Source organism: Panthera uncia, assembly GCF_023721935.1.
Source record: "Panthera uncia isolate 11264 chromosome D3 unlocalized genomic scaffold, Puncia_PCG_1.0 HiC_scaffold_8, whole genome shotgun sequence".
Lineage (NCBI taxonomy): Eukaryota > Metazoa > Chordata > Mammalia > Carnivora > Felidae > Panthera > Panthera uncia.
The window spans coordinates 6,102,405-6,130,203 of record NW_026057586.1 but is presented as its reverse complement, the minus strand read 5'-3'; the positions used below and the strand labels follow the sequence as shown (position 1 = coordinate 6,130,203).

The 27,799-nt window shown below is 40.7% G+C and overlaps 1 long non-coding RNA gene across 1 annotated transcript; it reads right to left on the bottom strand.

The window, feature by feature from the left end:
• Nucleotides 1–26,806, bottom strand: LOC125914378 (uncharacterized). The gene is made up of 4 exons (XR_007455285.1): nt 26,454–26,806; nt 24,051–24,465; nt 1,570–1,669; nt 1–212 (listed from the first exon to the last, which is right to left on the bottom strand). It is a non-coding gene; the product is annotated as an uncharacterized LOC125914378 (long non-coding RNA).
• Between the last annotated feature and the right edge of the window lie 993 nt (nt 26,807–27,799).

The following is a 27,799-nucleotide window of genomic DNA, read 5'->3' as shown; positions in this document are numbered from 1 at the left end:
TACCATCAGTTTTGTTTCCAACCACATCTGGGTGGAGGAAATACAATTTGGTTGGAGCAAAGGAAGGATAGCGGAGGGGGAGCATGAAGCATTGTGTAACTTATATTAACGAAAGACTTGTACTTTCCGAAGTGGAAAATATATCTTCTGTAATAGCTCAATCCTCTTTTTTTTTCTTTTTCTTTTCTTTTTTTCGTAGCTGGCTAGTTATACTGCAGAGGAAAGAAAAAAAAATGTGAAACCACCAAATTTCCCACACAAGGCATTAGCCTCAGTCAACCTTAGCCATATTGCTAACCTCCTATATATCTTGCTTCCTTTGTGAGGATTGATTCTTTACTTGTGATATCACGATAATTTCTAAACTTATAATAAGATAGCATGACGGCAGTCTAAAGAATGAATAGATAATATAGCATAAGGAAGCTCTAAATGGAATGATTTTTCAGGGTTTCCTGGGAGATGTCAGCACTAGGTCTTTAAAATAGCATTTTATAATGTCAAAAAAGAGGGTTTTTTTCCCCCCACACTAGTTTTGTCATAGAGCGGCATTAAAAAACAAATTAAAAATGTATGCCGAGCTCGAAAATACTTTTGAATAGCAATTATGTCACTTAGGTGTACCTGCCCATCCATCTGCTTGTCAGAAACCAAACAATGTATTCTTTCAAAGACTTGTCTTTGGATTTCTGCCTCAGGTGCTTACGAAATAATCGCTGACGTTTGAGGATGTGTGCGTTATTTAGGTAATGAAGATGTTAACTCGAAAAAATTCTTCCTGCTAAAACGGTTCATGACGATTTTGACACAACTGAGGTTTTGTTACCATTGGTTTCTATAAATTTAATCCGCATCTACGGTTCATTGTTTGGTTTTCCTATACCATGGAGATACTGGGCATGTTATCAGAATTATCAGAATAAACGACTAGAAATCTAAATCAACACCTGCACCCTAAATGACTCAGTGGGATGACACACGACTCGAAATATTTCTTAATATTAGAAACCCAGCAAAGGAGACATCAAATTTGTCAGCAGAACTGCAGAGATGACTCTATCAATAACCCATGGCACTTTTGTATTCCCCATCTGAGGCTATTATACAGCTTTGGATGATAGCCCACTTCAACTTCATCATATGATCCACTGGGACAGAAACTCATAACTGGCTTTCAACACAGAGGCTTCATATAAAAGGTAATAACCACAGCCAGGCAGTATAGAGAGGGATTATAGGAATGCAGCAGTGTGACTGAAGTTGGGGGAAAAGCAGTTGGACATAAACCTGACAAAAACAGGCCCAGAAGGACGACTTCTTAAATGTTAAAAGCGAAAAAGAAATGGGCATCTTTGAAACACATGCTTTGGAGAGTGTGAAAATGGCGTTCTTTGAGGAGCTCTGGCGACTCGTGTTGAAATGACCTGTACGATTCCCACACGCCTCCCCAAACACACACACACATGCACGATCACCGGGGATGAGAGGAAAAGGTCTCCTCCGACTGTGCCCCCGGCCTGGTCACTGGGTCCATCCACTGTTTCTAAATACACAATTTACGAGACCCACCTCTCAGCATTACATTTCGTTGCCTTCGGGATCTCTCCAGAGAAGCTCCATGCAGTGGTTAAGTCCTTGTTGGCTCAGTGGCTTGTACCAGTCATGAGGGCTGATGGTTAAATTGCACGAATTTTGTGAGCTAGTTATTAAGTACAGATATCACCAAACAATAAGATATGCAAACTTACAATTAAATACATTATACCCAAACAAAGGCAAGGTGCAAAAATCCTCATCGCTTAATGTTTTAAACCCATTTTGCTATTAAGTTTACTCTTGGAGCTTCTGATAAATATCTTATGTGTTTTGGGGAATGACTGAAATGACACCCCAGGGTTTATGACTATCAACTTAGGGACCAAAACAATAGCACTTGTGAGTCACTGGCTCTACTCTGCGACAATAAGGGGTGAAAATGTGTCTATGCCCATAGAACCACTCTATGACCTAATCCATACATCACTGCCCTTGGGGAACGATGTAAGGAACCACCTACATGAGGCACAGACCACAGGAATCAGCCAGGCGTGCAGATGACCACTGGCTGTATTTTCAAAGAAAGTAATTATTGACGAAACCAGATGGAATTCACGTGAAACAGAAATGAAGGCTTGCTTCAATACCAAGTAGACACCCAAATGTTAAGCTTGCAGAATTAATAAGCCGGCTTTAATTAAAAGCTAAAGGGTAGCTTTCTCAGGAGTTGATAAATAATTTGAATTAGTCTTAGTAGATTGACAGTATTAAAAATGGCCTGGAGACTTTGGTAGCATCTCTAGTCCTTAGAAAGATAAATGTTTATTTATCCAAGCACCGTGTGATATTTTGAAATATCACAAGAACAGAAAGTACATTTGGCATTTTTGCTAGTCTAGTCTATGATTCAACAATCACAGTAAATTACTTTCTTATGTTTGATAACTTTGTTTTCACTACAGTTATATTCACATAGGTCACGTTAATAACCATTATGATTATTAAAATATATATTAGCCCTTTGCCATCTGTAAATACACAAGTCAAATGACTACCGGCCATCATTAAGAAGAAATGTAAAGTTGAATGTGAAACCATAAGTACTCGGATTTGTAATACACTTTCTGCAGAATTTAAAAAAAAAATCATAATTGTTTACCAAACTAGACTACAAAAGTATTTAAGACAATACTAGGGCTAGAAACAGTTTTTCTGTTTATATGATTTTCATATCGCTTGTATTTTAAGTGCACCACAAAAGATATATTCTTGTGACATTTAAATAAAACATTGTATCTATAGTGTTTGCTACAAAGTTATTACCTCTGAACTGAAAAATGACAGCAATTTAAAGCATGCTTTCTGCTAGACCAAATGCTTTGTATAAGTAATCACGAGGTAAAAAAAAAAAAAAAAATTTGGCTATAAAGGTAGGTAGTGACAATTATTGCCTGAATGTTCACACATTGTTCTTTTGTTTAAATAAGCCGTGCTCCTCCCTTACTTGAAAAACAAACTGGCTACATGACTAATGATATGCTACACACACACACACACACACACACACACACATACACACACACACACACGCACACTAAATTTTAAAAGCATTTCGTTCAAAATGCAAATTTCAGGATACGATAATCCTTTGTGAACTTCAGATTAGAACAATAAAGGAGCAGTCAATCCTTCCTGAGTTCTATGCGGAATGTATGTTTCTGGTTCGTTGGTCAGTTTTTTCACTTCTACTGGGATGTGTCTTATTCACATTTCAAGATAACACAAAAATATTTGAGAACGAATGAAAATAATTACTTAGGTAGGAAAGCTAATATGAAAATAGTTATGAAATACTTGTTTCCTTTGTTCACTTTTTTTTTTTTTATTTGAGAGAGAGAGAGAGAAAGCGAATGAGCAGAGCAGAGGGGAAGAGGGAGAGAGAGAGAGAGAGAGAGAGACAGAAACTTAAGCAGGCTCAATGCTCAGTGCAGAACCCCATGTGGGGCTCAATCCCATGACCCTAGGATCATGATCTGAGCCAAAATCAAGTCTGACTCTCAACAAACTAAGCCACCCAGGCGTTTCTCTGTTCTTCACTTTTGTGGAAAAAAGACTTTAATTGAAATAAATAACTTTCTATCAATCTCTCAGGTTGAGTTCAGTGGATATTCCTGGTATGTCTATCCCATATTCTCTACCTCACAGCCCTAGGTGAAAGCTGGCTGAGAGCCAAGAACTATCCCTCCCTTCCATTGTCTCACCAGCCTTTTCAGGAAAGCAATTAAATACTTATTTTTAAGAATCTCATATCAATACTGTAGCCGTAGAAAGAAGAGATAATTCTATCTGAAATCAAATTTTAAATATTTTCAGATAAGTTACATGGTAAGAATTTATATTGGTCTCCCAATAAAAGTAATGTTTTTCCATAATTAAAATGTGGATCTGTTCAAGATCCTCTTTTCCAGAGAAAAGTGTCTGAAATTGGGGAGACCACTAAGAGCAGAAACCTCCCCAAAGCTAAAATAACAAATAATGAAGATAATGACAAATGTGTATTAAATTGCAAATTCCTGCACAGGCCATCCAATTTATTTTCCCTGTAAGATGTTAATCTGTTTAATTCACATGCAAGAGACATGTAAATTGGTGACTCTGTTTTCTATATCATAGTTAAGAGAGAGGCTAGGTAAGAAAAAATAATAGACAAAAATAATGGCTGTTTCAGCAAAATCAGAGTGAATTTGCCAAATTCTGTCGGGCCTGGCTTGGAGCGGTGGTCACAAAGGAACTCAGGAGTTTAATAAGAGCGCTGTTTATTTCATCCCAACAGCACGAGACATGGTGTAGGAACCGAGGGAAGAGGGTTTGATAAACTTCCACCTTCCTTTCTGTCTTGTGCGGTTTCACTGGAAATCACATTAGGAACAAATGTAGATAGGTCTCTCTCTCTCTCTCTCACTCTCTCTCTCTCTCTCTCTCTCTCTCTGTGGGAAAAGTCAATGGTTTACATTCTGTGGTTACACAAAGTAAGAAAGATTCATTTCATAATCTACTGGCTTCGAATAACTTTGAAATTCCAAGTGTTTCTCAAGTGTGAACATCCGGCCCCGGAGGCTGAAGACAAAGCCCAAGAGAGAAGGCGCGTCCAAGTTCAGCCGGTGCCCATAGACCACGGGCCGCGGGTCTGCTCCGCCAGCCCCCTCGCCTGTGCTCACTTCGTTGGATTTGTAGCGTTAAATAAGTATTTTCTTTTCTATGATCTTCTAAAGCGCCATATGTATTTCAGTATGTATAATTGTGCTTAAATCCACAATTTGTCTGATTACAAATTGGTGCAGACCACTCAATATTCCTGGATGCTCAAAGAAATAGCTGCATAAAATCTGCCTCTTTTGTTATGCTATCAAAAAAAGAAACAAATCAGTCACACATATCCTGAAAATACCAGTAACACAAGAAAAATGGAGGATATTTGTTCATTTGTGTGTTCGATCAGAGGAAGGAAACTAAAAAAGAATTTACATCTATATTAACAAACATCTGTTGGGTAGCAAAGAAAAATGTGTGTGATTTTTTTCTGTAAAAAAAAAATTTTAATGTTTTGTTTATTTTTGAGACGGAGAGAGAGACACAGCACGAGCAGCAGAGGGAGAGAGAGAGACAGAGGGAGACACAGAATCTGAAGCAGGCTCCAGGCTCGGAGCTGTCGGCACAGAGCCTGACGAGGGGCTCTTACCCATGAACCATGAGATCATTTACCTGAGTCAAAGTCTGACGCTTAACCAACTGAGCCACCCAGGCGCCCAATGTCTTTTTTTATTGAAAATATTTTTCTAGCTATTGTGGATTTTCCATTTATGTGTAACATTAAATCATAACAAACCAATAAATAGTCCCATTCACTAAATGAGTAAGACACTTCAAAGTAGAATATTTTATTCTAATGTCTATATTTTCTTTTTTTTTCAAGATTGGCCTTTACAAATCCACGTTGAATTGTGAATATCTATATAGCAAAAATAGTTTTTTAAAGTTTTTTTAATGTTTATGTATTTTTGAGAGAGAGAGAGAGAGAGAGAGAGTGCGAGCGGGAAAGGGGCAGAGAGACAGGGAAACACAGAATCCGAAGCAGGTTCCAGGCTCCGAGCTGTCAGCACAGAGCCCGACGCGGGGCTCAATCTCACGGACTGTGAGATCATGACCTGAGCCGAAGTCGGACGCTTCACCGACTGAGCCACCCAGGTGCCCCAACAAAAATACTTTTGATTAGAGATCAATATGCAAAAAAGGAAGTGAGACATTAAATGCATGTAAGCATCCATTCTACCAGTGCCAAGAGAAAATTACGTCTTTCTTAAAACAAATTATGATAGCTAACTGGTCAATGTCAAATAACACAAATCCTGCAAAAGTATTTCTCATCTTGTGATCTTCTCAAGAACATTTTCCTATTTATCTGCCATTCCTTGTAACAATCGCACATAGAAATTCAGTTCACGATTATATATTTAGATGCTTAGAAATAATGGCAAACCAATAGTAGGGCACGCACCACATTCTTATCTTGTCCTCCTAAATACCCGTTCCTACTAAAAAGAACCAGGAATCCTTGTAAGAAAGATCAGTTCCAGAGCTCACACACACACACACACACACACACACAAATTCAAGAGGAGATTTGTATCTGTCAGAGAACACAAATGTGTTCAAAGGATGTGCAGTTGTGAAATTGACACCCCAAACTAACTTGACCACATCTCCTAAGTTTGAGCATGCAAATATGTAATAAGATTCTGCCATAACCTGTGGATAAAAGAATCCATGTGTCCATATTGATATCAAGAGTTTGATAGCTGGATAAGAAAGGGAATATTAATAGAGTTTCAAATTATCTTCTTATAAAACACTTGTTTAATTACAAGGGAGAAACAGAGTAACTTCTCAGCGAAGGTGCCTCATAGAAACCACCTTCAACAAACTGTCAAAATGACACCAACAAGTACCAGAACAAAAGGACATCTCCTGTGACAAGTGCACGGCTCCATGCCTCCACTATTCCTGCTAAGAAGCTTAACGGAAATCCAGTCACGAGAGCGCATCTGAGAAACCGGAGCGGAGTGACGTTCTACTTTTTTATTTTTTTTAATGCTTATTTCTTTTTGAGAGACAGAGACAGAGCATAGCAGGGGAGGGGCAGAGAGAGAGAGGGAGACACAGAATCGGAAGCAGGCTCCAGGCTCTGAGCTGTCAGCACAGAGCCCGACGCGGGGCTCGAACTCACGAACTGTGGGATCGTGACCTGAGCCGAAGCCAGATGCTTGACTGACTGAGCCACCCAGGTGCCCCTGGAGTGACATTCTAAAAAGTGGCTGACCTCTAATTTTGAAGATGTCAAGGTCATGAGGTCAAGGAACGGCCAAAGAGTCTTCCAATCTGAGGGAGCCTGAAAAGCAATGGCAAGGAAATGCAGAATTTGATTCTGAACTTGTTCCTTTGCTAAGAAAGACATGGTGGTAAAATTGGTTAAACTTGAATGAGACACGAGGATTAGGTGTCACATCGATGTTAATTTCCTAATGGCGATGGTTGAACTGTGCTCATTTAAGAAAATGCCCTGGTTTGTAGGATATATGCAATAAATTGGTTGAGAGTGACAGGGCATCAGCGGGCAAATTACTCTCAAACTGTTCAGGGAAATTTTGTTTTTGTAGTGAAGGTTCGCTTTTCTGTAGTTTCTTGTTTGTTTCAAAATTTAAAACTCATTTAAAAATTTGAATAATGACTTGGTATGACTAGTATATACCAACAGTATACATTCAATGACAAAAACAACAACAACAACAACAACAACAACAAGCATTCAATTCCTCATCCTCTAAAACCTAACGGGGAAAAAAGCAATAAAAATATATGCTACAGAGAAAGATAAGGAAAGTAGCATTATTTTCAGATGAGATTTAAAACATCTCTGGAAAACTGAAAAATGATAGAAGGGTACCCACTGCAACACGGGTCACTGCTAAGCTCGTTGGTGGAGCCCTGGACGTAGACGTTCGGAAAGCCCTGGGACTCAGAAATCCCAGCTACAAATTCGTATTAAAACAGACACCCAACATCAACAAAACTTTAGGCCGCAAACTCATTTAAACGGAAAGTCTGGACGTTAAGCAGCCACACAAATTTCTAGTCCAACATACAAAATCAAAGAACATTTCCTAAAAAAAAAAATAGAAATAAATATTGGACACGAAAGCCCTTCGCGTTCTGGATTTAGGAATCATGCGTCAGAATGGCTGCATTCTCACAAAGTGCTCTGAAAGGGTGATCGCCAAGTGCTTACAGAACTCACAAGCAGCTCATCATCCAGTCTTCAGTAGGAAACGTCAGATCCACAGCACCAGAGCTTTGAGCCAAGCATCCAACAGGAGATAAAGGGATAAATCAACAAAACAAGTAAACAAGTAAGTGGATTCATAGATAAATTCAGGAATTGAAGGAAAATACCCACTATTCACAGACTACAGGATAGCATGATAAACAAACACCAAAAATAAGCAAAGATACCTAGAGATTAAAAACACGATGGCCAAAATTGTCTTGGATTTTTAGCTTAGATTGGATTAAAATACTGAAAAACATGTCCCATAACCTTAGAAGAGAGAGAGATCAATAAAAAAAAAAAGTACCAGGACATAGAAAACCAATCTCCAACAACGTCTATAAGAAATAAATAAGTAGCAACAACAAAATAAAATAAGAATAAGAGGAAAGGACATGAAGGATCTGTCTAAACCAAAAAAGAAAACAAAAAACAAACAAAAAAAAACCACTTTAGCTCCCATTGTCATAAAACCTAGAGCAAAGGGAAAATTCTAGAAGCTTTCAGAAAGAAAACAGTACAAAAGCAATGAATGTAACCAATGACCAAAAAAGACGTGGGTCCGGTCAGATGGGAGTCAACTTTTGCACCAGCCAGAAGGCGTGCTAAACCACAGCGAATGCATTCCCCCACTTTCATGAGGAAAAATGTAACCAACCTACAACTGTGTGCTCAGCCACACTATCGAACTAATGTCAGTGTAGACTACACGTTTTCAGGCATACATACGTGAAGGATTCTCAACACGTGTCATTTCTAAGGAAGTTCAGTGAGGGTAGGGTAAAGCAAAATCAAAGATAGCGATGGCAAAGAGGAAAATACTGGCCCCCAGGCACAGTTGAATAAACATCAGAAATGCAGGGAGAAGGAGTTTAAGGATAACAATGCAGTAGGAGAATTCACAGGGAAAAAAAAAAAAAAAAGTCCGTGGGAGAAGAAAACAGCAAGTATTACAGAAAAAATAATTGCAAAAGAAAAAAGTATAATGCGATAAGAGCACACGACTCACCCCTGCGGCCAATGATACTGACAATAAAACAGACTGTGGGTGTTTTGAATTTTAGTTCCAAGAGTCTACCTGTGGCCAAATCATAAAATCAATCGTGGTTTCTAAGAAAATGTAGATAGCGTTCACTGTGGCATCACAGAACCACACGTGGAAACAAGTAAAGTGGAAGGTTCCAGCCAGGGGCGAGAGCTGGCACACTTAGCAGTTTGTTGTACACAACCAAGAGAGCTAGGTGCACAGGTACGGGTGATATATCATGAGGTCCAAAGTTGCAACGTATCATTTAAAAGCACGATTAACACAGGAGCCATAACCGGAGATACTGACATCGTGCATCGTTAGGTTTACATCGTAAGTTTCTAACAGGCTAATCACTTACCATTTCTTCTGTCTCTAGCATATGAGGAAGTCTACGCAAGAAGTCAAAATACAGATATTTAAAGATGGATGTTATTTAGACCTATGGAGTTTTCCAGAAGACACATGAACACCACTAAGTTTTTACAATGTGATTGCTTCTCGAACGACGGGGGGTTGTAAAGAAAGTACGTTTTCTTTTCTCGGTGGGCTGTTTGTCCTTGTTTTTTGGTGTGTGCAGGGACTTGTGGATCCCCAAATCCTGGCTTCGAACGTGTGTCAAAAGCACAATATTTGGAAAGATTTAGCAGTTAATCTCTGGAGAGTTTCCTCATACCAGTCACATGAAAGAGACAGTAATACTCTGGGTTTTGCCATTTTCATGTGGCACAATCTATGACCTTATATACGCTGTCCGTGTCATATGCAATTAATGTTGATTTTAGAGCAATGATTTATTTCCTGTATCCTTTGAGATCGGAAACCTGTCTGAAAATTATAAGAGTGGTAAAAGGCCTATTGCATCATGCGGGTGTTCAAAGTCGGCTCCTGGAGTAGGCAGTTAAGGCTTATCTCCAATCCTCAAACCATCTTTAAAGAGGCAAGCTGTAAATGTGCCAAAACTCTGCAAAACGTAGCACAAATGTAACGCAGCATTGCAGTTTGATCGCTGAGAACTAGGAATGCCCCTTGCCTGCAGGAACTCTATGCGGGTAAACAATGTTTATCCCCCATTCCAGTACGGAAGTTTAAAAATTTAGACTCCTTTTCCGCATTGCACACAGCACACAGTGGCACGGCAATATGAATCCTGCCGAAAGGAGCCAGCTGCCATACAGACATCAATAGCGTGGGGTTACATTAGAAAATTAAAATATCTTCTAAAAAGTGAGCTCGAGGATCACTTAGTTATTCAAGGCTAATCTCTATCCCTGATCAACTTCAAAGGCCCCGAAACGAGAGGCACATTTTCCAGAAGAGAGTCAACGAGGTAGGGCAAGCATGTCTCGGGGAGGGGGGGGGGTGGACGGGAGAGAAGGGGCGAGCCTGAATTATTTCTGTAGCCTTCTGGCCTGAGGGTTGTCCCGATTTGTAGTGTTAAAAATTAGAAATCCACGCCAGATCACAGCAGGCTTTTAGTTTTCTAAACATGTCTCAGGATCAACAGTGCATGGGTCTTGCTACAACATCTGGATGCAATCTCAGTCAGTCTCCATATACAACTGTTTTGTCTTCTTAAGCCCCCAGTGGAAGCTCTCCCAGAATGGTGAACGCTCAGGTCGGATAAACCAAACCTGACAGAGTCATATCATGTGTTATAATGAAACAGGATTCGGTGGTCACCTAGAGACCACAGATTTATTTCTCCGAGGAGGGTCCTCCAGGAGGTTGGATGTCCAAGATCAAGGCACCGGTGATTCAGGGTCTGGTGAGAACCCTCTTCCTGCCTCATAAATGGTGCCTCCTCACAGGGATGAGGGAACTCTGTGGAGTCTCCTTTCTAAGGGTTAGGATTTCAATAAATCTGTGAGGGCGTCTCGTGCATCAACATGTCTACAAAGCCTTGCTTGTCGCCAGGCACCCCAAAAAGTTTCAAGGAATACATTTTAGAGAAAATGAAATTCTAAAACTGTGTGATGGGAATATGATGACTCAGTTAAGACAATTCATTGTTGCATGCCTTTGAGGGGGAAACTTTAATTTTTTTTAATGTTTATTTATTTTTGAGAGAGAGAGAGAGAGAGCACAAGTGGGAAAGGGGCAGAGAGAAAGGGAGACACAGAATCCGAAGCAGGCTCCCGGCTCTGAGCTGTCAGCACAGAGCCCGACGCGGGGCTCGAACTCACAGAGTGTGAGATCATGACCTGGGCCGAAGGCAGACGCCCAACCAACTGAGCCACCGAGGCGCCCCGAGGGGGAGAATTTAAACTGTTCTTAAACCCCACAAAGTTCACGTATGTCTTTGCCTATGACATTTTAATTGTTAGAATTTTTAGTAATTGAAGAGATATTCTTTAAATGTTAAGTTGCCTTTTTTCTCTGTTAAAATGACATTACACTGAACACATCTATGCTTTCAAATAGTTAAACCAAAGCTGATGTAAATGACTTGATTTAAGAATAATCGATCTGGAGCTGGCTTCTGTTGGATCACAAAGGCTAATTGTTAAATTTTTAAGAATTTTGGGAGAGCCAGATTTGAAAACATTGAGAGCTTAAAATTGGCTACGGGCAATCACTGTCAGGCTTCCTCCTCACCCCCAAACCATGCCAGTTATTAAACATCTACCGGCACACCTCTGAATAAATTTTGGTTTAACAGAAATATCTAACTATAAAGGAAGTTAAACTTTGCAAGATCCACATCCATCATGCATTCAACAAAAGATGAGCCCGAGGCAAGACTCTGAAAATGGATCTGTATTTGCATTTCTTCCTTTCCTTTGTGTCAGCCCAATTAGGGCAAAACAAGTATTTGTAGGTTTAATAGATCCTAAATGAATTTTTAAATACCAATAATATCAATAAAATACACTAGATTATTTAATCTGCATTTTCTCTTCGCCTCCTATAAAGCCCTACAGTTTAGCAACATCCCAAAGTGATTTGGGGGTGCCTGTGTGGCTCAGTCAGTTGGGGATCTGACTCTTGATTTCAGCTTAGGTCATGATCCCAGAGTCGTGGGACAGAGTACTGAGTCGGGCTCCATGCTGAGTGTGGAGCCTGCTCTCTCTCTCTCTCTCTCTCTCTCTCTCTCTCTCTCTCTCTTTCTCTCCCTCTGCACCTCTCCCCCACTCGTGCTCTCTCTCTCTAAAATAAAAACAAACAAAAAAAACGAAGTGATTTGAACTTCACTCCTCTCTCCTCCTCTTGAGTTTTGTAGCCTTGGTGAATTTGGTGGTTTTCCACACTTGCTCTCAATTTTCCAAGCTCTTCCAGAATAAGAACTTATGTGCTCATCCTTTCTCCCCTCTCCTTCCTTCCTTCCAGTAACACTTGCATTTGATCTGGCCACATACTCAAATCTCAAATCACCATGGGATATACAATTGTCCGTACAGTGGTTCAAGCACATACGAGGGACCTGTACTTCCAGACGTACCGAATCAGAAATATTACGAGTCAGACCCAGTGGTCTGTCATGTAACGAGCCTTCCAGAAGGCTCTGACGCATCCCAAAGTTGAGACCCAGAGCTTTCTACTGTACAATTTGTAAGAACAGCGATTACACCCATTGCCCTACAGAGTGCCTGAAATACAACAAGCATAGAGTAAAAGATATTTTTGGATGAACGCATTAACTAATCCTCTAAAAAATCTCGGTTCTAAAATACTCTGCACACACACAAAGAAATCTGCAAATTGCTATTATGCCCCTGAGACCACTCTCCCCAGAAAGGCTTGCCTTTCAGTATCACATGGATTGATTCCTTTTCAAGTCCTCATTTCCTCTGAAAAGGTATTGGGAAAACCAGTCAATGCTGAGCAAAGTGCTTCAGGATGCTGGCTTCAAAGCGCGCAGAGTGGAGGGGAGCACAGCGATGTTATTTTCACACTGATCCTCTTAGAAAAAAGGACATTTCAGCTTCGATGGTTGGTCTTCTTTTCGGAGCCCTGCAGCAGATTTTTTTTTTCTTAAAGAAAGATGGAAAAGCAGTAGAAGGAATTGAGACTGGGATCCAGACTGTAAGAGCGAGGGAGAAAAAAAAATCAAAAGGTTGATATGAAAGAAGAGCTCTCTAACAGCAGCTTTCAGCTTAGATGTCTCCCGAACAGCTTCCACTTGGAGGCCAGCATACCACAGGTGCGCCCACATGGGCAGGTAAGAGAAAGAAAGACTGCCAGGCTGCGGCGAATTCTGGTCCGTCGTGCGTTCACCCCAAGGTGCCCTTCTGCATCTGGTGTGTACCTCCATGGGCACAAGTGGTTAGCTGGTGCTTTTCAAGAACATGAAAGATCTCACAGAACCAAAGGGCTGTAAGATGTGGAACAAGCCTAACAAGGCCGCCTCGGCAATGGTTAGTAAGAACGCCTTCAGGAAGGCTTTTGTGTTTACCGAAAGAAATGGATAAATACCTTGTGTTTTCATGATTCGTCACTGGGCGTTATAGGGAGTTACCAGAATTGTTCCAAACTAGAAATGAGATAAAAAAAAAAAATCTTAACACCAGGGGGGAATGGAAAGATCAGTGAATTCACCCAATATGATGATGTTAATGGAAATAACAGGGATGGTGGGTTATGGCAGCCTGGTGGGTTATGGCAGGATATAGGTATATTTCCAAGAGACAAAGGCAAAACCAAATTTTGATTTCCTAGTTCACATTGTGAAGGCCAGCTAAAGACTTAATATCACAAATGGGTCTTTGTCACTTCAGTTTGTAAATGGTTGTGTCTGCATAGATTTTAAAACGTAAATGACTATGGCTATAATAATAAATGAAAACTAAATTCTTTTTCAAAATAAAAAAAAATTGTCCTCTAATCTACTGACTAGGAATTGTTCATGTAGTTCAATCTTGAAAGAATTCATCTTTAATTCCAGCAAGGAAGACGGATGGTTATTGGAAAATGATGCACATCCCTTGGAGGAATATCCTGGAAAATTCAACGGTTCCATAAGAGCGTGTTTGGAATTTGAAAATATGTCACAATAAAACTATTTGACTCAATAGTTTTGACTCAATAGTCCTCAACTGAGGACTCTCAGCCCTCAACATGGTGGCTTTTCCAATGAAATTGTTCCTGCAATTTGGTGAGTAGCAAAGGGTCATAGGAGGTAACTCTTATCATTTCCTTTGGAAAAGTTTTGCCCAAAATAATAATTGTCATTATAACTTCACTTGAAAATTTATTTTCAAAAAATTGGACCTCTTTTTCTTCATTTATTATCCCTGAAGTTTTATTTTAATGCACATTCTTTCTGAACAGATATATCAACATTTCTTAAGAAAGCATTATATGTAGAGGGGAAAATACAATTACAAATAAGTCCTTAAGATGGCACCAAGCTAATGAAATCGACTACTACCAAATGGAGCCATTATTTGGATAACATATGATATAATTTAAGTGATATTGTTTGTCTTACCTCAAAATATTATTACAGGAAACCCTAAGAGACTAAAAGATTTTGCATAACAACCGGAAGAACCCAACTAGAAATAATTAGCTCTTCAACAAATATCTCAGGTCTATTATTAAACAGGGTTATTTGAAAGGGTTTTATTGTCTCCTCAAAGGAGCATAAACTATAACTCCTTACGTCATGGTTCCCTGCTCTTCAGTTTGCTAATGTTGTAAACATCCAAAAAAAATAAAAATAAAAGAGTTTATGCAGCTGTTTCCCCAAGAAACCTTGGGCAAAGCCACATCGATTTGAGAACACACAGAGCCTGCTTGTGTTCTATGTTCAGCAACCCCACAAAATCAACGTGTACACTCTCCTCATGATCTCAGTCTAGAAATACAGTAATTCTAATGAACACTGATGTATTTTACTTACTTTCTTTCTCCTAGTTTTCTTTTTTTAATTTTTTTTAATGTTTCTTTTTGATAGAGAGAGAGACAGAGTGTGAGCGGAGGAAGGGCCGAGAGAGGGGAAGACACAGTCGGAAGGAGGATCCAGGCTCTGAGCCATCAGCACAGAGCCCAACGCGGGCTCAAACTCATGGACCACAAGATCACGACCTGAGCCGAAGTCGGACTCCTAACTGACTGAGCCGCCCAGGCGCCCCTACTTTCTCCTGGTTTTCTAACGTGGAGCTACTTTGTCTTTGCCATGAGTGGTAATACGTGAACAAAATTATAATAATATATTACTCCTGTTGATGACATCGTATAATGTGCCCTACACACTATTATTCTATCACCATGAGAAACAACCTAGAGTCACAATTCCTGAAGTGAACGAAGTGTCCGAGAAGGCAAAGCTTTAAGCATCGATTCCATTTAAATGTTTCTTCTCAGCGAAAAGACTCGAGGTGGTTTTCTCTCTCCATGTCCTGTGATACCTATGCACACTCGCAAATGAACCGGCTTACTTGGAAAGGAAAAATGAAACTATGTAAGTGTAAAGCATAAAAGAAGACACCCTCCATTGTCACCACGTTCCGTTGGGCCCGTATTCGGACAATCGTGAAGAATTCCCCGGGCCCACACCCTGTCGCACAGGCTCGTTTCAGTAAGTGCCTGTGTCTTTCTTCACGCCTGCAGAGACCAGAATAACCCTGGATTACGAGCAAACCCTCCAGATAATCGTCCCATCATTCTTTTTGCTCTATGTGCTTGTTCTTTACATAAAGGTAGATGGCCAACAGATCATTTTTCAAGAATGAGTAAATGCCACTAAGAGAAGTAGACCCAAAAGGAGGATCTGCTATACCGAAACACATTTCATACTTTTTCAAGAGTTCAAGCCATATTTATCTACCTGAGGATGCCTCCACAGTCCCAGGTCACACAGCATAGCATGATGAGATGGCTGTGACACTACTAAACCCACGCTTATCCGTGATTCTTTCATCTGATCTCCCACAGTTAAATCTGCCTAGAATATCATCATGTGGAATTACATTTTGTTTCGAGTTACTAGGACTTTTAACTATTAAATTAATTTTGAATCACATTTTCCAAATAGTCTCAGTGAGGGGAATTTTGAGCGGCCCTTTATCAGGTAAATTAAACAACAGATTGCATACATAGCCCAGTTATACATGCTCACCCATAAATATGAAACATACCCTGCTTAGAATTAATTGACGACAAATAAACGGCGTGGCCGTACTTCCATATCCATTCTCTGCACGGCCAAATCCCTTCAAAAATGGAAACCTTCAAAAGGTCTTCGATTTAAATGATGGGCAATTCCAAGCAATGTTTCTACTCTCTTCTCATTTTTCTAAATCACCTGACTTAAACATGAATAAAACATCAACTACACGCTGATCAAATCATCTGTTGTGAGGTCAACAATCATGCAGTTGAATTTATTAGTCCGTGATCTGAATTATCAAACCACCATTAAAACGGAAATGATACCTGAGTCCATTTGTGGTCCTGGTTTTTACGAGCTGCCATAATGCATCAGGGTCACTGTCATTTGAGCCCAGCCTTTTCCTTCCCAAATTACCACTAAGAGCGCGTTGTGGGTGCCGGTACCCATCTGTAATTTACTTTATAATTTTTGAAATGTGGTAAACCAGACCCGTAGACAGAAATTCTCAAGCAAGGAAAAGAATTTAAGTGGCACAGTAAAGGTACCTTTACTAGGGAAGAAACAAACATATATATATATATATATATATATATATATATATATGTTTTAAATCTTGATCACAGTCTTGCGTTCATTCATTTGGCAAAACAATTTTGATGAATATAACAAATCCCATTCTATGGAGCACAGACTGTGTGCCAGCACATACTAGAACATTTTAATTTTTTCTTTACCACATCCATACAAGAGAGGAAACACTACTATTTTACAAAACAGGAAGTCAACGTGTAAGAGAGGTTAAATTGGTTATTGCCAAATAGCCATTGGCAGCCAGAACGGGCACTGGACTCCGAGTCCAAACTACAAAGGTGGTTGTGGTTTTCTAATAAGGCTGTCATCACAGAACATGACCGACTGGGTGACTTAAATTTATCTTCTCACATGTCTGGAGACCGGAAGTCAAAGATCAAGATGCTGGGAGGGTTGGCTGGTTTCTCCTGAAGTTCTCTCCTTGGTTGGCAGGTGGACACCTTCTTGCTGGGTCCTTACGTGGCCTTTCCTCTGTGTGTGAACATCCCTGGTGTCTATACCTGCTTTCAGAACTGGTATTATGAAAATACCAATCGTATTGACTCAGGGCCCCACGTTTATGATCTCCTGTAACCTTAATTACCTCTCTAAAGGCCCTCTCTCCAAATACAGTCACCCTGAGGGACAGGGCTTCAACATACAAACTTGGGGTTTTGGAAAGGATGAGGATACAATTCAGGTCATACGGTGCTCTTCCCACAGGGCACAAGCTCTAATAAAGGAGAAGATTGCTTCCTGGTGTTCCGCACCGAACACTGCGCTGGGAGCGTCAGATACATAATGCACGAAACGGAGCCTCTGCCATCCAAAAGATCTAAGTGCACCAGAGCAGAATGCATGCAGATAATAATGTGGACAAAATGCTGGGACTGCCCTGGCCTGAAGCAACTTCTCATCATCTCGAAGGGGTCAGTCTTGTGCTAATGTCCCGAAACAGGCCCTTCTAACATTTGGGGTGTTTGGATAGACTTGGAAATCATGTGTTTATGCTGAAGACTGTATTTACTTAGCCGACTTATTGGGTTGATATCATGGCTTAGCATGACATCTTCTTCCGATCGCTCCCACAGTTGGCACTGACACGAACGTGGGTTAGGGAGATGCTGCAGGAGATGGGTATTTGTGGCAAAAGTTGAGCGATCAGCCCTCTGGACTGTCTTGTAATGTAAGCTGGTACATTTTCCATGCCACGCTATGCGTTATCAAAGGTTCCTGCCGGCTTTCACTGGTTGAGTCTCCAAGGCCGACCTGAATAGCTTTAATGTTCCCCCAAGCTTGGACAAACTTTAGACAGCTTTCTTCCTGATAGAGGCCCTTTACCCCCTTTTTTCTTAGACCATTTACTTTAGAAATAGAATTGCATTTTATAATTGCAAATGATTTCCGTGCCACTTTGAAATATACATGTCTCCTTAAAAGTATCTTACCGGTGTCGCAACATAAGGAATGTCTTTCTCAAGGACCTGAGAACCATCTCTTTGATATAGAAACATCTCAGGAACGTGGTGCCTCTCTGTCTCCTAGCCTCTGTGGGAGGGTAGGGGCCTAACTTCAGTGGGTGTCTTGGTCCAAGTTTTAAAACTACCTCCGGTTTAAAGATTCAGGAAAGCTTATTTTCCTTTACTAAAGTCAATTAGGAAACATGGGTGGCCCATGGTCATCCCCACCCCAGTCTTGAAAATTCCCCTAACTTTTGTTTCAGGGGAATTGAGTTTAATCTCTCTCCCCTATTGCTATGGGTAAATAGTCTCCTTTGTCTGTTTAACTTTATCTCATGCAATTTTTACTTGGCAAGGCTAACAGGCTGCTCAAGGCCTGAGACACGCTTAGTTGACTTTTCCCTCCAATTGACAACCTAAGAGAGGAGGGATGACTCTACAGTGTGCTGCTTTGAGTACTGGAAGGATCTCTACACTAGCATGAGAAAAAATCATTTCTACTACTTTCCATCACTGCCTGAAACATAGTCAATGCTTCCCTGCACTGGCTTTTCTCATTATTGTTGACCCTCACGTTTTCTTTCTCGTAAACCACTGTTTCCATGACAATTCATAGTTCTCTTAACTCATCTCAACAGCAAAAAATAAGGAAGCTTATGGGAGCAGGCGGAAGGGGGTCTATGGGAGCCTAGAATAGTCAGCCTTCAATCTGAGAAATAACATCCGGAAAGTTAATGTCTGAAGTAGCGGGGAATGTTCGGACAACTACCGGTAGATAATTTAGGGGGACCTCCCTTCCCCCACCCATTATCCTCCTTAACCATAAGAACAACCTTCTCCGTATTTCTCGAAACAAAACTATTACAGGTTTGTTGTGCAACATCACTGAAATGATGGAAACTTAGAAGAGCAAACCATTCATTGCACTGCTTGGCACAAGGGGTTTCACACCTGTTATCTTACTTTGCCCTCGCAAGTACCCGGTGGACCTTGCACACGAAGAAACTGTAGCTTACGGCTCACACACTAATTCTAAGACAGAGCTAGGATTCTAACAAGTGCCTGCTGGGTGCCGGAGTTCACGGTGGTGCACGATGCCATGCTGCCTCTTTCTCCTCCCTCCTTCCCCCACCACCACCGGGAAGAGTTTCCACATCAGTGTCTCATAACATTGGTTCTAACAGCAATGCTGTGAGACAGGCTATTGCCATCTCCATGGTTATACACATCAGTTAAAGATCAGAGAAGCTGCATCATTTCCCAAAAGTCACAAATGTCAAAAATTGAAAGTGCATTCATCAGACTCCAACCCAAGTTTGAGACATAGCTTAAAAAAGGTTTATCATGATTGGGCACAACAACAAAGAGAACCTGAGTCATGGGCAGGTTAATCTGGAAATAAAGTTCTCAGTGATGCCTTTCAAATAAAAATAGCAAATTATATAGAAAAAATATGTAACTGAGCCTTATTATTTTCCTGTAATAACGACTTATTTATTTTAAAATATAGTCAATATTTTCATACCAAGCAAGAGAAAATAATCATGGTAAAGGGATGATTTATTTTTTCCCATAAAATTTTTAATGTTTATTTATGTTTGAAAGAGAGAGAAGCAGCACAAGCAGGGCAGGGGCAGAGACAAAGGGAGACACAGAATCCACAGAAAGCAGGCTCCAGGCTCCGAGCTGTCAGCACAGAGCCCGGGTGGGGCTCAAACTCATGAACCGTGAGATCGTGACCTGAGCCAAAGTCGGTGCTCAACCGACTGAGCCACTCAGGCGCCGCTAAAGGGATGATTTCTCTATTGTTTCTGCTTTTAATGCTCATTCATTTTCCTCCCAAAGTTATTTGAATCTCCCTTGCTCGGAAACAAAGATCTTGCCCTATCAGTTGAAATGTCATAACTCAAATTAGGAAATTTGTTTTAGAAAACATAAAACAATTTTTATGCAGTTAGAGCCCATTAGTTGCATAAACAACAAAATATGTAATGCTGGAAATACACGTATATAAACATGAGTTATTACGTGCTCCAGACCTATTTTGACTCTGGGCACCAAAGGATAGCACAGAAAGATGGAACACATTGCACTCAAACAAGAACGGGAAACAGAGTAAAGAGATGGCCGAAATCTCAAGAGTTCAATTCATTATTCCCATCAGCAGAGTAATGTTGGGCAGTACTGTTCATCATTTTTCCATAGTGGCCCCTTCTGTCCTCTGTCTCCCCTCCAGTTCTCCAACCGAGTCCGATGATTTGCCTAACCTCATGTCCAAGGTTCGCCTACTCTCAGATGCCTCTGGTGAGATTCCTGAAGCTGCTGTTCCCTCATTTCACATTTGGCATGCAATCCGCTCTGACTCTTGTCCCTGCCGTCCTGCTGAAATTGTATTTGCCTTGCCAAATCTTGTGGTCAGGTCTTTGTTGATAGAGCACAGAACGTCCAGTCATTGTTTATGCTTGGTCACGCCTCCTTATGCTTGGACACGCTTCTCTGTCTGCTTTGCGGGGTGCCATCTTTCGACTTTCTTCTCGTTTACCTCTTTCCCAGGATGCTTGGAGCTCTTCCTCATGACCCGTGCGTGACACGTTGCTCTATCCTCTTTTCTATGTTCAGCCCCGAGATAATCTTAGTAAGTCCCCTTTCTTCATGCCACCCAGATGTGATGATGTTTTCATTTTAGTTTGCGATTTCTTCCATGGGTTCCAGGCTTCCGTATCTCCCCCTCTCCTACGTATGATCTCCTCACGTATGTCAGGCTGGTGGCTTCCATCTAATACAACCAAACGTATTGCTCAGTCCCTCTGCCCCATTGTGGATTAGCTTGGTCTGTATCCATTGGAATTCTTTTCTAATATACTGGGCTGAATTACGGAAATTGAGAAGTTGCAAACTAACTTGTCAAGAATTCTGTACAGAAATCAGGTTTCCCTCTACAACTGACGGCCTGCCAGCCAGACAGACATGCACAAAGCTTACGTTGGGAGGGGCATTACATGAGGCGTGCCCAGGCATGGCTCACGACAAAGGATGGGCACATGGCTTTCCGCACTGGTGTGACAGCTTCGTCACCATGGCAGAGGACACTGATTCTAAGGGTGGGCATTTTCCTGTTCAGGTCAGCATGACAAATGATCCTCTAGGCCTTCTAAAGCTTTTGCCAGCTGCCTAATGCCAATTACTAAATCCCTGTCTGCCTAAACCAGCCAGAATGCTTCGGTCATCTGCAACCGAATCCTAGCCGGAATGGTCTCAGAACGCATTCTTCCAATCAGCTTCTTCTCTGCCTCCTCACCCTTCCATGTGGACGTCACTCCTATGTTTCTTCCACGTCCCCGGCCGATCCATCGGGACTCCCTCAAAACACCGGTACTCTTACCATACCGGTCCCGACTCCCATCTTGCTGCTTCCAGTCCTGACACTTTACACCCTGCTGCTTGATATTAGATGGCCAACCAGATTGGTCTTTTAAAAACGTAAATCATATTACATCACTTCCCGGCCCATGTGGTCCTATGCACCCATCCTGAATGAAATCCGATCTTAACCCAATGTGTCATGCTCCAGAAGATGTGGCCCACCTACCTGTCTGACCTCACTGAAGGTTATCACTGTACCCTAATTTTCTGTCACCCACATACACCCTGCTTGGTCTTATGGCAAAAATTTTCGTTGCTGTGAAACACCTCTGGATCGGTTTTAGATGGCTTGCAAATTTGAATCATTTGGGTCTCTGCCCAGAAAGACTCTCACAGCCTCCTATTTTAAATGGCAACTCCTATCTCTCCTCCCTCCATCTATGACTTTATTCTGCCTCATTTCTTCATCTGTCACTAAGGGAAGTTCATAGTTTTGTACTTGCTTATTTGTCTACGTCCCGTCTGCTTCCACTTGGAACATCAACACCACTAACAGCGTGAATTTTGTCTCTTGTGCCCAACACCTTGCCTTCGACACATAGAACAGTTCTCAGCTTGGGGAGCCTGGGCGGCTCAGTAGGTTAAGCGTCCCACTTTGGCTCAGGTCATGATCTCACAGCTTGTGAGTTTGAGCCCTGTGTCGGGCTCTGTGCTGACAGCTCAGAGCCTGGAGCCTGCTTCCGATTCTGTGCCTCCTTCTCTCTCTGCTCCTCCCCCACCCAAACTCTGCCTCTCTCCTTCTCTCAAAAATAAATAAACATTAAAAAAAAATTTAAGAAAAGAACAGTCTCAGCTTACAGGAAGATTTCAATGACTAAAAGAGCAAAGGAATGAATGATGATTTTTAGTGGTCTGAAAAGAACGTATATAATTACTTCCAGAAAGAAAAGCCTGCATCAACCTTTCTCTGACTTGACAAGTAGCTTCTAAACTTCATAGTAATTAATGAAAAGTCATGTTAGTTTCTACCTCACCACATGTAGAAGGAGACTATTCAGACAATGGTTCATAAACTGTAGCAATACTTGTGTGTGTATGTGTGTGTGTGTGTGTGTGTGGCAAAAGGAATAGAATAAGAACCAAGACATGTAACATTTAGATGCCAGGCCCTTAAAAAAAACTTGTAAAACACTCTACAACAAAGAAGAAACCAAGGAATGGAGAAGAGTGCTTTCACACTCTGAAAGCAAGATTAAATATATTTCATGCGCTTCCAACCCGAAGGTTACAGAGTAATGAGGGGCAAGACGACCCCCAAACAGTGAAGGTTGAAAATGGATTTCTGACACGTGAACATCCTTGAAAGTCCTGTAGACAGTGAATGCTGGATGGATCGTAAAATAAAATAGAACGTGTCTCTTTGCATGTGTACTGACTGCTCTCAGTATTGGCGGCCCCATCTTCGAATGATTTACACTAGCGACTTTTGTAAAAGATTTCTCTACAACAGAAATGTTCCTCGTATAATTCCCACATGCAGCAAAGTGGCTTGTATAAAACCCTCCTCCTCTTTTGCTTCTATTCTCTTTCATCGGTTGGCCATTTTTGTCCATGATCATTGCTTTGTGTTTCTTTGTCTTCTAACTTTGTCATGGTTTCAGGGGCCAGCCTGAAAACTCGTAGAAACCATAGCCAATAAAATAGAAGCTTAGATAAGATTTCAAAACAACATCTTTCCAATTTTGATAATAATAAGGTATTTTGTGTGCATTACCGTTTATAATTTTCTAAACGCTATTAACATAAACAATCTCGTTTAAAGCCTCGTTACTACCCTCTCATAGAGTAACTAAGACAGATATTATCATTTCTACATGACGGAAACAAAAACTTAGTCACTGAAAGATGCAATCCTTGTTGTTTTAGAAAACAAGTCTTTGAGCATCTGCGAACCTATCAATCCTTTACTCGCTCACACAGGGGCTTTTATTTTTCTTTCAACCTTTATTTCAAAATATGAAATTTAAGTTAATGTTAATCTAAGTGTTTCTTTAGGTAAAGAAAGGCTTCTTTAGCAAAGAAAACAGAATAATTTATTTCAGAACAAACCATTTCTTTTTCAAAATGCATGGAATCTTTTTTATAGCATTACTGTGGAATACTTGATATACACAAAATGCACGTATTTATGACATACAATTTTATGAATTCGGACATAAACATACATCCATGATACCATCGCCGTAATCAAGAAATGTATAGATCAAACTTTCTGTGAAAATATATTTTTAAACTTTAGCCACAAGCCCCTTGGCCTAGTAAGGGCTTAACAAGGCAATGTTGAAAGAATAACGAATCAACAAAAGTTCTACGTTTTGGTATCCGTCTAATCAGCCAGGTAATCTGCCAAACTCAGTAAATTTACGTCTCCACCCCGAGCTATCCAGCCATCCTTCTCTCCTCCCACGGCCAACTCCTGTTAAAATATTGCCTTGATTTCAATCCACTTGCCCAGTTTATATCCCACATGGGGCTCACGTGCTCCTTCTTTTGCTAGTTCGTTAGCTAGGGAGCAGATAATGCTCTGAAGAGCCATATACAAGCTTGGGTTTTTGGGGAAGCCCTAGGAATTAAGGTCAAGCAAAACTCACGCACAGAGACTTCCTTCTCCTCATCCGCCTGAGAGTTTCTTAGAATAAAATGTATTCTAAAGGAGATTGTTCTGAGAGGCTCGTGTCAGCGGAGACTTTTTCAGACTTGGCTTATCCATAGATCGTGAACCACATGCCTTCCAAAACAGTCAAAGGTTGGCAGGTCAGGCTGACACAAGGACATCTCTGGCCCAGAAGATTGTATCGATGCTCTCTCGTTGAAATACTGCTCCACTCAGTAGTCAAATGCGGCTCCTCTGTCCACTGTGCAATTTCCATATTGCAATTACGAGAGGCTAGAAAAGTTTCCACCCATTTCCAGCTAGAGCTGTACTTTTGAAGTGTTCTTTCCCGGCCCAACAGTGAGCCAACCCCATAGCCTTCAGGGCACTCTTTTTAATCAGGTTCTTTCCTCAGTGCTGTAGGGGAAATTAAATAGGATGGCCATTAATTAGGGTGGCAGCTAGGCACATTCCCTCAGATGTCATCACCAGGACCTAAGTCTCCATGACAGGTCTACAGCTGAAAAGAAGAGCTAGGCTCTGCTTTTTTTAACACACGCGTGCGCACGCGCACGCACACACACACACACACACACACAATCTTCATCTTCTATATAATTATGATGAAGCATTTTCTTACACCTTTTGGTAGGCTGGGGAGGAATGGAATATTTTAGGATCCCTTATAGCTATAGTTAAGAAAGCCCCTCTGGGTACCTCTCTAACCTCCTCCCTCTAACTCTAGACTCCCATGTGTCAAGATTCAGAATAGTTTTTTTTTTTTTTAATTATTATTATTATTTCTGAAACAGTTCTTTAACACTGTACATGCTGCCAGTGAGTTTGGTGAAGGAGAGCTTTTTTTAGATTTTGGAAGCTGACTATGGAGTCCATTGTTCTCCCGACTTGATACTTCCTAGAAGTAACCGAGGGACTGGCCCTATCTCATTTCTTGCCCAAGCTTCCACGTGCCTGTTGAAATCTCTTGCTTTGCAAGGCTGGACTTGACTTTTCACTGACTCTCGAGCCATGACTTCCTCTAGAAAATAGGACCCATTACATCTATTATAAACCAGAGGCTAAATGGGCACATCATCCAAAAAAGTCCCTTTGAGAATAAAAGAATGTAATACTTCCCGAAATCACATGATCTAGTTATAACCGCCCTGAGACATTCCTCAGATCAAAATTGCACACGAAACAAATATGCCAGATTATGAAATTAAACAATAAGGTGATTTTTATTTTTCTGACACTTCATACTCCCTTTGCATAAATCATAACTAAATGTGTAAGATGTAACACAGCGTAGAAAATTAGAGTACTATGAAAATAAGCACTTTCTATGATTTGTGAGAGCCATAATAATGGACTATTCTGCAACCAAGTTTCACAAAATTTGGTGCGATTTTTGGTAGCTATCAGTGGAAACGGGAGAAAATCAGCAAAGCCGTGAGATTAGGCAGCACAACCTGTATGTGATACCTATACTGAAAGCTTAAAATTAAGGCCTAATATTTTGTGTGCTTTGACATCTGGGGAAAACTGGGAAAGCCTCCAATGGCCTAACCACACCTTTCACTGCTCTCTTTCTGCTCCCACAGTTAAGGTCCGCTCCCCAACCCTCATCATGAAGACTAACTCAAGACTCATGGGAGTCTTGAATTACCTTCAGGAGCAGGTTGGCTTCCCTGCCAACCCAGAGAATTATTAAAACAAGACAATATTAACCAACCAGGGGCCACCTCACCCTCCTGTTATGACCAAGTTTGCCTCCCACAGCTCCTGATGGCTTACTCTGTGCCTGAATGCGGCCTCTGTGTGACCCTACATGCCATGTGATGCCTCCTCATTCGGGCTGGGAGCGTATGTGACCAACAAACTGTTGTCAGTCTCATCTGTTCAGGGTCATTGTCATGTGCTCAGTCATCCCCTTAACCCTAGGGTAAGTATCCTTCCTTCACCAAAAGGGTAAAGAGGAAGCGACCAAAACATATACAGATCCATATGTGCTTGTAAATTTCTATTTCACATATTGTTCTTGCAAACATATTTTTCTCCTTTAAAGGAGAATCTAAAGATCAAAATTTAGAACTTGTTATTAGTTTATGATGCTCTCCTTTGTTCCTAATTTGGATTACACCCCACAAAATATTTCTTCCCTGTGAAAACTTTGATCCCCCCCTTAACAAGAACTAACATTGTCTCAACATGCACTCCAGCCAAAAGGACCAACCAATAATCTTAAGAATTTCATGATGGATTACATGGTAAGAGATTCAGGAGAACTGTTCTGTTCTAAAAATAATTGAGCCTACTTGTAATGACTGATAGGCAGGTAATTTGCAGTGAGTGTTTTACAGAGCTTTTGTTTAAGCAATTCCTGGCAATAAAAGTTGTCTTACCATTGAATCATGAACTTCATCCTTAGTTCTGTGTGGTACGAACTAATCTAGGGTAAAATGCAAGTAGTCAGGCAGACAAGAATGAGTCTGAGTGCTTTGAAGTATGCCAAAAAATCCCTGTTGTACAAACAGTTCTTCCTTGTGCTGACTTAATGCTTGAAATTCCCGCCATTGTGTCCGCTTCTTTTTGAATGATTCATTCAGAAAATCTTTGATAAAAGAAATATATTACTCGGTGTGTTTTTTAAAATGGGAAATGTCAAAGCTAAGTGCAGCATTCCCAGGGAAAGTGATTGAAGATAGAAGCATTTAACGTCAGTCACAAAAAATGATAGGAAAAGGCACCTAGCACTTCTGGCCGGTCTGGGAGTAAAACTTCTGCTTGCCTGTCCCAATGAGGTCAAAATCAAGGACTAGTGATGTCACAAAGGGAAGGCCACTAAAGACAAGTGTCACATTTTTTTTTTTTTTTACCTAGGGTACAGTACTTAATTGCTCTTGAGCACTTTTTAAAATGTATTTAAAGTCACCTTCATTCTAATACATGATAATATTAATCTCATTGAGTTACTTCAATCAAATGAAATAATTTCTATAAGATACATGATACATGGCACCCTTTCTAATAAGTTCTTAATTAATAAGCTATTTTGTGGTTTTGAATATTTACTCGTACTATTCTTAGTTGTGTGAAAACAGCTTTATTTTTCATTCTACGATTTAATCATCCTCATTATCTTCCTATCTCCTCAGGATGAGGGGCAAATCTATATATCATCTATACCTACCTTCATCTATGTAGATTGAGTCTAATCCAGTAATCTTGTTCTTATCCAAAAATTGTAAGGATTTAAATGCTAAATAGCTTTAGATATTCAATTTGCATAAATGCCCAGACCATCAGCCACATGGCACACTTTGTAACCCCTGCCAATATGGCGTCTCCGTTGATGGGTAGGAGCGTAAGATCTTATGTGATCTCATGGAAGGGTTCCTTGATTTCACCTCTTTTAGCATCTTAGTTCTATTCACTTCAGACTGAAATGAATGACTTCTCACTCCCTGTGTTTTTCACCCTAAATTTGCAGACTCGTGAGATCTATCGTCACGCTCTGTAATCTAAACCTCCAGATCTGCCTCTTAAGGGAAAACTTCATTGTTGAGAAATTCCCCTGTGCCCAAAAAGCCTGGCTTTCAAAACTCTTAATTCAAAGGCTAAGAGACTCATGTCCATAACTGATATCTCTGGTCCCAGTGGAATGATTCTCTCATTCCCTGTGACTGTAAGTCTCATGACTCAGCCAGAGTGGAGAGCTGAATAAAAACATGGTGTGGGAAAAAAATAA